Raw genomic sequence first — 10,272 nt, forward strand, 5'->3', positions numbered from 1 at the left:
AATAGGACTTAAACCAGTTTAATGCGGGTCCTTTAATGCCAATTAAGTGTTCCAGTCTCTGTAGTAGAATGTGATGATCAATGGTATCAAATGCAGCACTAAGATCTAGTAAGACCAGGACAGAGACAAGTCCTTTGTCAGAAGCGATTAGGAGGTCATTTGTAACTTTCACCAGTGCCGTCTCTGTGCTATGATGTGCTCTAAAACCTGATTGAAAATCCTCATATAAACTATTTTTATGAAGAAAGTCACATAGCTGGTTGGCGACTGCTTTCTCAAGGATCTTGGAGAGGAAAGGGAGGTTGGATATAGGTCTATAGTTGGCTAAAGCTTCTGGATCAAGATTAGGCTTTTTAAGGAGCGGTCTAATTACAGCTAGTTTAAAGGATTGTGGTACGTATCCTGTTAATAGAGACAGGTTGATCATTTCTAGTAAAGATGTGCTAATTAAAGGTAAAGTTTCTTTCAGCAACCTAGTTGGGATGGGGTCTAGGAGACAAGTTGTTGGTCTAGATGAAGAAACCATCGAAGTTAGTTGGTGGAGGTCAATGGGAGAGAAGCAGTCTAAATATAAGTCAGAATTTACAACTGTTTCTGAGGTTCCTGTGTTTAAAGATACAATAGTGCCAGTTGAGGGCAAGCGATGATGGATTTTGTCTCTAATAGTTAAAATTTTGTCATTAAAGAAGTTCATGAAGTCATTACTACTGAGCGTTGTAGGAATACATGGTTCAGTAGAGCTGTGACTAATATGGAGTAATATGATCTCTTTTCTTAGTTCCTGTCAGTACACGTGCTGCAGCATTCTGGACCAGCTGGAGACTCTTTAGAGACTTGTTAGGGCAGCCCGATAATAGAGAATTACAATAGTCCAGCCTGGAAGTAACAAATGCATGGCCTAGCTTTTCTGTGTCTTTTTGAGACAGGATGGGCCTGATTTTTGCAATGTTACGTAGATGAAAAAATGCAGACCTTGAAATTTGTTTTATGTGGGAAGGACATATCTTGATCAAAGATAACTCCCAGATTCCTGACGGTGGTGCTGGAGGCCAAGTTAATGCCATCCAAACTAGCTATATCATTAGATAATGCATCTCTAAGGTGTTAAGGACCAAGTACTGTGACTTCGGTTTTATCTGAATTTAACAGCAGAAAATTGCAGGTCATCCAGGTCTTAATGTCCTTGAGACATGCATGGAGTTTAGTAAGCTGATTAGTTTCATCTGGCTTTATTGATAGGTATAACTGGTATCATCTGCGTAACAATGAAAGTTTATGGAGTGTTTCCGAATTATATTTCCTAGAGGGAGCATATATAAGGTGAATAGTATGGGTCCAAGCACGGAGCCTTGAGGAACACCATGACTAACCTTGGTATACAGGGATGACTCATCATTAACATGTACAAACTGAAATCGATCCGATAAATAGGACTTAAACCAGTTTAATGCGGGTCCTTTAATGCCAATTAAGTGTTCCAGTCTCTGTAGTAGAATGTGATGATCAATGGTATCAAATGCAGCACTAAGATCTAGTAAGACCAGGGCAGAGACAAGTCCTTTGTCAGAAGTGATTAGGAGGTCATTTGTAACTTTCACCAGTGCCGTCTCTGTGCTATGATGTGCTCTAAAACCTGATTGAAAATCCTCCTATAAACTATTGTTATAAAGAAAGTCACATAGCTGGTTGGCGACTGCTTTCTCAAGGATCTTGGAGAGGAAAGGGAGGTTGGATATAGGTCTATAGTTGGCTAAAGCTTCTGGATCAAGATTAGGCTTTTTAAGGAGCGGTCTAATTACAGCTAGTTTAAAGGACTGTGGTACGTATCCTGTTAATGGAGACAGGTTGATCATTTCTAGTAGAGATGTGCTAATTAAAGGTAAAGTTTCTTTCAGCAACCTAGTTGGGATGGGGTCTAGGAGACAAGTTGTTGGTCTAGATGAAGAAATCATCGAAGTTAGTTGGTGGAGGTCAATGGGAGAGAAGCAGTCTAAATATAAGTCAGAATTTACAACTGTTTCTGAGGTTCCTGTGTTTAAAGATACAATAGTGCCAGTTGAAGGCAAGCGATGATGGATTTTGTCTCTAATAGTTAAAATTTTATCATTAAAGAAGCTCATGAAGTCATTACTACTGAGCGTTGTAGGAATACATGGTTCAGTAGAGCTGTGACTTTCTGTCAGCCTGGCTACAGTGCTGAAAAGAAACCTGGTGTTGTTTTTATTTTCCTCTATTAATGACGAGTAATAGTTTGCTCTGGCATTGCGGAGAGCCTTCCTATATATTTTAAGGCTATCTTTCCAGGCTAAGCGGGATTCTTCCAAATTGGTGGAACGCCATTTCCTTTCAAATTTCCGTGATGTTTGCTTCAATTTGCGGGTATCCGAGTTATACCAGGGTGCTAACCTCCTGTGCTTTATAGGTTTCTTTTTCAGAGGGGCAATAGAGTCCAGTGTTGTTCGCAATGAGCCTGCAGTGCTATCAACAAGATGATCAATTTGTGAGGAACTGAGGTTAGCGGAGGAGTCCTCTATTATATTAAGACATGGCATTGAATTTAGTGCCAGCGGTATAATTTCCTTAAATTTAGCTACAGCACTATCAGATAGACATCTAGTGAAGGAGTTTTTGCCTAATGGTGTGTAGTCCAGTAATAGAACTTCAAAAGTTATTAAGTGATGGTCTGATAAAAGAGGATTCTGTGGAGAAGCTGTTAGATTTTCAATCTCGATACCATAACCTAGAACAAGGTCAAGGGTGTGGTCAAAACAGTGAGTTGGTTTATGTACACACTGAGAGAAGCCAATAGAGTCTAATAATGTGATAAATGCAGTACTAAGGCTATCATTAATGACATCCACATGAATATTAAAATCACCTACAATAATTACTTTATCTGATTTGAGGACTAGACTTGGAAAAAACTCAGAGAATTCAGATAAAAATTCTGAGTAAGGACCAGGTGCTCGATACACTACAACAAATAGAACTGGCTGTAAAGTTTTCCACGTTGGATGTGAAAGACTAAGAAGAAGGCTTTCAAATGAGTTATAATTTAATTTAGGTTTAGGATTGATTGACAGACTTAAGTCATAAATAGCTGCAACACCACCTCATCGGCCGGAGCCTCGAGGAATGTGAGTATTAATATGACTAGGGGGAGTGGATTCATTCAGGCTGACATATTCTTCAGGATGCAGCCAGGTTTCAGTAAGACAGAATAAATCAATATTACAATCTGAAATTAATTCATTTACTAACACAGCTTTCGATGACAGGGATCTGATATTTAGGAGTCCGCATTTAATTCTCTTGTCTTGTTTTGAAATTGCAGAGTTGCTGTTAATTTTTTATTAGATTTTCATGCACCACAACTACCTGAAGAACGACCGACTCCACTTCAAAGAGGATTTGACAGCAGCTGACCGAGACACACGCAGTCGTTTATGGCCAATGGTGGAAGCAGCAAGAAAGAGGGGTGACAAGGCCTACTTTGTTGGAAATAGGGTGTTTGTGAATGGGAAAGAAATAAAATAATGTGACAGGTAAAGTATAATGTAAACAGAAGTAAAGTGTACTGCTATGTTTTGGAATCTTTTATTCCAATATGTTTTATAGCTTTATGAAGTACACAAGTTATTAATATGGCAATAAGGTCTATTAGTGCAGTGTTTTCTGCAGTTACAGTTAACAGTTGAGAAGAAAAACTAACAATTGTTTAAAGTTCTTTTTTTTCTGGGTTGTTCGTGTTCTTAATGTCAATTTCCATTCTTTCTGTAAATGCCAGGGGTATTAGAAACTTGTTAAAGATTAAGTGTTTATTTTTGTATTGTCAAAACAAAGGTGCTGATTTTTATTTTATTCAGGAAACCCATGCTTCAGAAGCAGATGCAGCATTTTGGAGGAATCAATGGGGGAAAAATGTGTGGTTATCATTTGGAAGTAACAGGTCAGCAGGGGTCGCTATATTACAGGGGAATTTTAAAGGCAAAATAATTAAACATCTCTCGGACAAAAATGGTAGGTGGATAATACTTCTTGTGGACATTGACCATTCTCAATTTGTCATTACTAATATATATGGCTATAACAATAAACAAAATAACATTTTTTCAACAATAGAAGGTAAAATAAATCAACTATTATTAACATTTCCTACTGCCAAGGTATTATGGGGAGGTGATTTCAATACAGTGTTGGATGATTCCATGGACAGATGGCCCCCAAAGAACAAAGTTGGGAATGAATTAGTTAATATCTGTAGTAGTATGGACCTCATTGATATCTGGAGACACAAAAATCCAAACCAAAACTCATATACATGGTCAAACAAGGACAAATCTCAACAATCTCGTTTGGACTTTTGGTTGATCTCCTCAGACATTGAAAATAGAGTGGAATCAATTATAATAGAGCCCGTGTTTTTTACTGATCACCAAGCTGTTATGATTAAGGTCAACGTGGCTTTATTTAAAAGTAACTCCAATAGAGATTACTGGAAATTAAATAAAACACTATTACAGAACAAACTATTAAAAAAGGATACCCAGGATATTATTGAAAAATACTGGAGACAAGCTAATACATTAAACAATTTTGGAAAGTGTTGGGAATTAATGAAATTTGAGATTAGGAGTTTAGCTATAATCACTGGGAAGAGAATTGCTAAAAGTAAAACCCAAATAATTACAGAAATAATTAGATTATCTGAAAAAGAAGGTCTTTCTGAAAGGGAACTTGGAGAATTAGCAGCTCTACAACTCAAATTATTAAAACAAAATGTATGAAGAAAAAGCCAGAGGTGCCTTTATTAGGTCCAGAAGAAAATGGTTAGAACAAGGGGAAAAGTGTACAAAATATTTTTTTAATTTAGAAAAAAGGAACTATGAAGTATCTTCCCTATCTAAACTTCAAATTAATGACCAGATATGTGAAGACAATATGCTAATGCTAATGATAATGAAAGTGGAGATAACATTGATTTATTTATTAAAGGAATTGAAAATGACATCAGAGGTATTGATGAAGGATTTAAATTAACCTGTGACCGGAAGATTGATTTGATTGAGGTTCAGAAGTGTATTGGCTCCCTAAAAGACAACAAGTCTCCTGGTAGTGATGGTCTGATAAATGAATTTTATAAAACATTTATCAAAAACTTAGCCCCGTTCTTAATTGCTGTATTCGAAGAAGCCATAGACAAAGGAGAATTACCACCTACTCTTCGACAAGGACTTATTAAATTGATTCCTAAACCAAAAAAAGATAAATTAAGTATTGAGAATTGGAGACCAATTAGCCTAATAAATAATGATGCCAAGATTTTTGCTATGATCTTTGCTAAAAGATTAAAACTAGGATTAGAAGATATAATTGATGAGGAAAAATCAGGTTTTATGCCTGGCAGAACTATATGTAATAACATCCGTTTAGTTTTGGACATGATTGATTATAAAGATTATATTTTAGATGATAGTTTTATTTTATTTGTCGATTTTTATAAAGCATTCCATACAATAAGTCATCAATTTATGTTCAAAACTATACACAGCTTTGGTTTTGGTGAAAGGTTTTTAAAAGCAGTCAATACACTTTATAAAAATTGCAACAGCTTTATTGGACTGGCCCATGGTACTACTCCAAGATTTAACATTAACCGTGGTATAAGACAAGGTTGCCCATTAAGTCCCTTTTTATTTATTCTTGTCACACAAATTATGGCTACACACATAAAAAAAAGCTTCATTTAATGGCATTATGGCGGTAGATAGAGAATTTAAATTATCACAACTTGCTGGCGATACTACAATTTTTTTATCTAATAAACATGAAGTTGCCAAAGCAGTCCAATGTATAGAGATGTTTTCCAAAGTATCGGGACTAAAAATAATCTTGGGTAAATCGGTGTTATTTCCACTAAAAGAATGTGACTTGTTGGAGATAAATGGTATTCCTGCAAAGACTACATTCACATATTTGGGTATTGTGATTAATAAAAATGAAAAATCTCGTAACAACTCAAACCTCGACCCAATTGTTGAACAAATTAAAAAGAAATTTAACATGTGGTTAATGAGAGATCTTTCATTAAATGGCCGAGTTTTACTTTCCAAGGCTGAAGGAGTGTCACGAGCCGTTTATGTGTCTCTGACTTTGGGTTTATGTAATACAATATATAAAAAACTTAAATAATAAAATTTTATTCAATTTCATATGGAGAAATAAATGTCATTATATAAAAAAAGAGGTATTATGTAACACGAGACAAAATGGAGGCCTGGAAGTCCTAAGTTTTGAAATATTAAATAATACTTTTAAAATTAAATGGCTAACAAAATTAATTAATGAAGATGATAATATTTGGAATGCTTTCCCTAAATTCATTTTTAATTCAATTGGAGGTCTCAAATTCTTGCTAAAATGTGATTATAACCCTGATAAATTACCTGCGAAATTAGCTAATTTTCACACGCAAGCTCTGCTGGCTTGGAAAATGTTGTACAAACACAATTTTTCACCTACAAATTATTACATTTGGAACAACAGGAGTATTCAATATAAAAATAGATCTTTGTATAACAAAAACTGGATCAATAATGGTATTTTTTTAGTTTTACAACTCATGAAAACTGATGGTCAGTTATTACTTTATGAAGAATTTATTTCTAAATTTAGTATAGAAGTTACGCCAAAAGAGTATGATGTAATCTTTAATGCTATCCCGAGGAATGTGTTGCAACTTCTTTTTGGTTATACAACTGATCTTTATAGGACAGCTCCTATAAACAACATTTTTCTGGGGAATATTGATGTCACAACTTACAAATGTACAAATAAATACATCAGGAATCTTTTGGTAAATGTAACTATTCCTTCTGCTATTTTTTTTTTGAAATCTCTTTATAAAGATGTGAATTGGAAAAAAATGTGGTTGATTAGTAATAAATTTTGTCTGAATAATAAGATCAAGGAAGTATCTTACAAAATTATACATAAAATATATCCAGAAAAAAAAACATTAGAAAGATTTAAACCTGATATTGAATATTCCTGTGATTTCTGTGGTTTGTTTGATGAATCTATAACACATTTATTTTTTCATTGTTTATATTGTCAAATGTTTTGGTTAAATGTACAACATTTTATTGAAAACAAAACTGGACATTCACTACGTCTACATGAAAAAGACATTTTGTTTTACTTTGAAAATAACAAAATGGAAAATGATTTTATTTTTTTCGTACAACTTGTGTTATATTTAGGTAAATTTCACATACACAAAAATAAATGGACTAACAGCAAACCAAATTTTACACTTTTTTTGCAGGAACTTTATCAATACAGCACCGACATCAATGGACTTCAATTACCAAAGGCTTTAAAAACAAACTCTATTTTGCAGAAATTTTTATTTAATTGATGTTTTTTTTTTTCATCTCTTTCTCTCTCTTTGTATACCTTTATTTATTGTCTCTCTTCCCCTGGCTCGACAGTTTTTGTTATGTATATAATTATTAATAAAGTTAAAAAAAAAAAAGGAAAAAAAAGAGAGTGACAAGCGGAGGAAGACGACAGATGGCAGGTTGTCTACTGTAAAGTGGAAACACAAATTTTTTAGTTAATATCTACGCCACTTTGAGTGAGAGTGTTCAACCAGGACTCTGGTTGAACACAAACGTTATTAGTGATAGAGTTGTGTCCGTTTGAGTGGACTACTCGGCACAAGAAGACAGAGAGGAGTTTAAGTTAGCTTCTGACCTAGCGGCTAGTAGTGCTTTTGCATGGACTTTGCTAACAAGCTAGCGACAAGCTAACCTGACTAGTAAAGCCTGTGGACCTGTGAGACCGACGGCAAACACAAAGACCCCGACAGGGCCGGATAGCGCTGCCTGAGTTTCTCTTCAGCCCGGACAGCACTACGAACCGGAGCAAGGGTAAGATTTAGAGAATATGCTTTCATTCTGTTGTATAAGGAAACATACGTTAATAGATACCGATCTTAAACGTTCATTTTGTTTTCACAGACCAACCTCGCCTCATAACGAGGCCGCATGCCCAGATTTACATGACGCTGATAGTGACGCCATTGTGTGTAAGTAACTTTCACTGTTTTGTTCCTCTTCCTTCTTTCCTTCCTTCCCTAATTTTACTGTGACTTAAGTTTTTTTGTTAATGCCACTCTCCTTTAATTGTTTTCCAGCTGCATGTAAGACAGTAAGACCGAGCTCTGTGCCTCGCTGCAGTCTAGATTAAAGGCAAATCCCAAGTACAGGGCAACTGAAGGCACCACAGACGTCTGCAAAATGGACCAAATTCGGACAGAATGCTGCCAGTTACCTACAGCTCCGAGGCGTCAGACTGACCTGTTTCACTTCCACTCCATTTGCACTGTTTACTGTTTGCTGTAGCTACTGTTAATTTGTAATGTATGTCTTGTATTTTGTATGCTACTGGACACTTGTAAAGTATCTATCTATCTAGATCTATCTATCTCAGTGGCGAACCGTGAGCACTACAGCTGGGCCTTCACCTCACCACCGAGAAAAGAAATCATCACAGAAAAAAGCAACAGTACAATGAATTGAAAGGGATTAACAAGTGCAAATTTAATTAACGATTTAATTAACGATGACAACGATGTAAACAAATAGACCATAACGTCAATAACATTCTCCGCAACAAGAAACATTCTCAACATTAACTGGAGACCATTCACGCTACATAGTTAATATTGAATAAACATACTCTAAAGCCAAAATCTGGAAATATAAAATTAGGTCACCCAGAATGTCACCCCGTGACGCTGCAGACACAGACACTGAGGCTCATTTCATCACCATGGACAGCGCTATGAAATCATGGCGCATTACAAATCATTCACACATTGACAAATAAATTCAAGAGCATCATCAATCTACAATACAATTTCAAAAGTTACACAACGCTGGTAATACAAAGACTATTTTCTAAAGTTGCAATGAAGTGCAAATGCCTCTCCATGCGCAATTACGCATGGCGCAATGAATACCTACGTCAAATAAAGGCAATTTGCGCTGGGACAACCTCCGCAATAAATACAAATTCCTGAATGTCCACTTGGCCAGTAATCTTAATCCCTTGAAATAATAATCAAGGTGTCTTAAAAACATAGGCCTACCTTACATGAACACGAAGTCCATTCGTCGGTCTTTCTTTGTGAAGTGGGCGATGGCGGCGTCATAAAGTTTGTCCTTTGATTTGAGCTCCAAAAGAAGTCCTTTCTCTATGGACATCAGTGCCAAAGCTCCCAGGCGATCCTGTCCAGTACTGTTCCTGGTGTGCGTCTTGATGCGCTTCAGAGCCGAGAAAGACCGCTCCACGGAGGAGGTGGACACGGGGATGGTCAGCACCAGGCAGGTGAGGTGATACAGCTGCGGCATGCTCTCAGTCAGCTCTTTAAGAGTCAGAAAGTGCAGCAGGTCTGGTGGGCTCCTTGCCTCAAAGTTTGCCATGTCCGTCAGTTCAGTCTTGAGCCTGGGGAGGTCAAAATGCAGCCCGTAGTTTTCCACGAGGCTCTGAAACTCAGAGTTGGGAAAGTTTTCTCTGTATGAGGCAAACTTCTTGGGGTCCAGAAGGGCAAGGAACATGAGTTTTTCATGATCCTTGAATCTGCTCCTCAGCTGAGCGAGAATGTTGTCCAGGATTTGACTGTGCAGGTGCTGGTACGCTGCGCGCACATCTCCAACTGTCCGTGCCCTGCGCCCACTGGGAACCCCGACTTCGCGCACAGTGTCCTCATAGATGGAGTCAAATGTGGCCTTTTCTCTCTCTATGGTGCTGCAAAAGTCATCGATGCTGGACAAACAGAACTGCATGTCATACTCCTTATTCTGCAAGATCCCAAAGAGCACGTCGGAGTAGGCGAACATGGAGTTGAATGTGGCGAGGAGAAGGCAGAACTCGAAGCCCGTCAGCAGTGCAGTGTATCCATCAGCGCTGTGTACAGCATCATCATCAAAATCATTGTGGTTGTCAACAATGAATTCAAAGAGCTCGAAGAGTTCTTCTCTCCGCTCATACACAGTGCAAACCAAACGTGATGAAAAGTTCCACCGTGTTGGAGTCACTCTAGGCAGTCTTCGCTGGCATATTTCATCCAGGAGTTTCGTGCGTTTGGCTGACCTTGTGAAAAAGGCTGCGTGGCCACTTAGGTGGGAGAAAAAAACTTAGCACTCTTTGATTTTGGCAGCACTTTGAGACATGACGAGGTTCAGAGAGTGCGCATAACAGTGA

The 10,272-nt window shown here is 37.2% G+C and overlaps 1 long non-coding RNA gene across 1 annotated transcript; it reads left to right on the plus strand.

Annotated features, from left to right (window-relative positions):
* The first annotated feature begins 2,984 nt into the window (after window positions 1-2,984).
* LOC311254046 lies at window positions 2,985-8,290 on the plus strand. The gene is made up of 3 exons (XR_014622163.1): window positions 2,985-7,934; window positions 8,025-8,092; window positions 8,201-8,290. It is a non-coding gene; the product is annotated as an uncharacterized lncRNA (long non-coding RNA).
* Window positions 8,291-10,272: the final 1,982 nt, after the last annotated feature.

This window comes from Pagrus pagrus (assembly GCF_965226575.1).
Source record: "Pagrus pagrus genome assembly, contig: HAP1_SCAFFOLD_193, whole genome shotgun sequence".
NCBI classification, from domain to species: domain Eukaryota; kingdom Metazoa; phylum Chordata; class Actinopteri; order Spariformes; family Sparidae; genus Pagrus; species Pagrus pagrus.